The sequence below is a fragment of the Arachis stenosperma genome, chromosome 10 (genome assembly GCF_014773155.1).
Source record: "Arachis stenosperma cultivar V10309 chromosome 10, arast.V10309.gnm1.PFL2, whole genome shotgun sequence".
NCBI lineage: Eukaryota > Viridiplantae > Streptophyta > Magnoliopsida > Fabales > Fabaceae > Arachis > Arachis stenosperma.
The window spans coordinates 69133891-69136631 of NC_080386.1; the positions used below are offsets into that span (position 1 = coordinate 69133891).

General features: G+C 42.6%; 1 non-coding gene across 1 annotated transcript; it reads right to left on the reverse strand.

Moving 5' to 3' along the window:
- Window positions 1–380: 380 nt before the first annotated feature.
- On the reverse strand, window positions 381–484 carry LOC130959344 (small nucleolar RNA R71). Its single transcript, XR_009078430.1, has one exon. It is a non-coding gene; the product is annotated as a small nucleolar RNA R71 (small nucleolar RNA).
- Between the last annotated feature and the right edge of the window lie 2257 nt (window positions 485–2741).

Genomic DNA, 2741 nt, shown 5'->3' on the forward strand with positions numbered 1-2741 from the left:
CCATTCCCGAGAGGAGGGTTCTTGGTTTATACATAAACCCAACCTCTGGGAATTGTGGTAGCAGCATTCAGAAACCACCCATTCAGGCCAACAATTTTGAACTCAAACCACAGCTAATATCACTGGTGGAGAATCATTGTTCATTTGGTGGGAGTGCTAATGAAGATCCAAACCAACATCTCACAAAATTCCTGAGAATTTGCGACACTATGAAGTCCAATGGAGTCCAGGAAGATGCCTATAAACTGCTCTTGTTCCCATTTTCACTTAGGGACAAGGCAGCTAAGTGGCTGGAATTATTCCCAAGGGGGAGCCTAACAACCTGGGATGAGGTGGAAAGCAAGTTTCTGGCACGTTTCTACCCCCCACAAAAGGTCAATAGGCTTCAATCTGAGGTTCAGACTTTTAGACAACAAGATGGTGAAACTCTCTACGAGGCATGGGAGAGGTTCAAGGATTTGACAAGGAAATTCCCACCAGACATGTTCCATGACTGGGTGCAATTGCATATTTTCTATGATGGACTTTCTTATGAATCAAGGAAGGCTGTAGACCATTCATCATGAGGTTCATTGAACAGAAAAAAGACTGTGGAAGAAGCCATTGAAGTGATTGAGACAGTGGCTGAGAATGAGTACTACTATGCTTCAGAGAGACACAACACTAAGGGAGTCATGGAGCTGAACCATGTTGATACAATTCTAGCCCAAAACAAGGTGTTTGCCAAGCAACTAGTAGAGCTCACCAGGAAATTAGAAACAAATCAAGTGGCTGCAATACACACACAAGATCAAGAGGAAGTAAGCACTGAAGGAGGTGATTGGGAAGAGGCCAACTATGTGGGAAATCAACAAAAGCAACCATATGATCCACATTCCAACACTTACAACCCAGGCTGGAAAAACCACCCAAACTTTGGGTGGGGAAACCAGCAAACCCAACCACAAAACCACAAACCTTACAACCCCAACCAACATAACAATTCCACATACCAAAACTCCAACCAAAGATCATACCAAGCCACACAAAACACTTACTCCCAACCACCATATCATGGCCAAAATAATCAACCTGCCCAACCTAATTGGTGCACGAAATTATGATCAATACTTTTCACAGCTCAAATAATCCCCGGTAATGAATCCAAAAACTTGGTGCTCAATACCATGGCATAAACACAACTTCGCACAACTAACCAGCAAGTGCACTGGGTCGTCCAAAAAATAAACCTTACGCGAGTAAGGGTCGATCCCACGGAGATTGTTGCTATGAAGCAAGCTATGGTCACCTTGTAAATCTCAGTCAGGCAGACTCAAATGGGTATAGTGATAAACGAATAAAGCTTAAAGATAAAGATAGAGGTACTTATGTATATCATTGGTGAGAGCTTCAGATAAGCGTATGAAGATGCCTTCCCTTCCGTCTCTCTGCTTTCCTACTATCTTCATCCAATCCTTCTTACTCCTTTCCATGGCAAGCTCATGTAGGGTTTCATCGTTGTCAGTGGCTACCTCCCATCCTCTCAGTGAAAACGTTGCCTATGCTCTGTCACAGCATGGGTAATCAGCTGTCGGTTCTCGGTCATGCCGGAATAAAATCCATCGATTCTTTTGCGTCTGTCACTAACGCCCCGCCTGCTAGGAGTTTGAAGCACGTCACAGTCATTCAATCATTGAATCCTACTCAGAATACCACAGACAAGGTTAGACCTTCCGGATTCTCTTGAATGCCGCCATCAGTTCTCGCCTATACGACGAAGATTCCGGTTAAAGAATCCAAGAGATAAACACTAGAGCCTTGGTTGCTTGTAGAACAAGAGTGATTGTCAGTCACCTTGTTCATAAGTGAGAATGATGATGAGTGTCACGGATCATCACATTCATCAAGTTGAAGAACAAGTGATATCTTGGAACAAGAACAAGCGGAATTGAATAGAAGAACAATAGTAATTGCATTAATACCCGAGGTACAGCAGAGCTCCACACCTTAATCTATGGTGTGTAGAAACTCCACCGTTGAAAATACATAAGAACAAGGTCTAGGCATGGCCGTGAGGCCAGCCTCCCAATGATCAAAAGATTCAAAGATCTCCAGATGTCTAATACAATAGTAAAAGGTCATACTTATAGAAAACTAGTAGCCTAAGGTGTACATAGATGAGTAAATGACATAAAAATCCACTTCCGGGCCCACTTTGTGTGTGCTTGGGCTGAGCAATGAAGCATTTTCGTGTAGAGACTCTCCTTGGAGTTAAACACCAGCTTTTATGCCAGTTTGGGCGTTTAACTCCCATTTAGGTGCCAGTTCCGGCGTTTAACGCTGGAATTTCTGTAGGTGACTTTGAACGCCGGTTTGGGCCATCAAATCTTGGGCAAAGTATGGAGTATCATATATTGCTGGAAAGCCCAGGATGTCTACTTTCCAACGCCGTTGAGAGCGCGCCGATTGGGCTTCTGTAGCTCCAGAAAATTCACTTCGAGTGCAGGGAGGTCAGAATCCAACAGCATCTGCAGTCCTTTTGAGTCTCTGGATCAGATTTTTGCTCAGATCCCTCAATTTCAGCCAGAAAATACCTGAAATCACAGAAAAACACACAAACTCATAGTAAAGTCCAGAAAAGTGAATTTTAACTAAAAACTAATAAAAATATAATAAAAACTAACTAAAAGATACTAAAAACATACTAAAAACAATGCCAAAAAGCGTACAAATTATCCGCTCATCACAACACCAAACTTAAA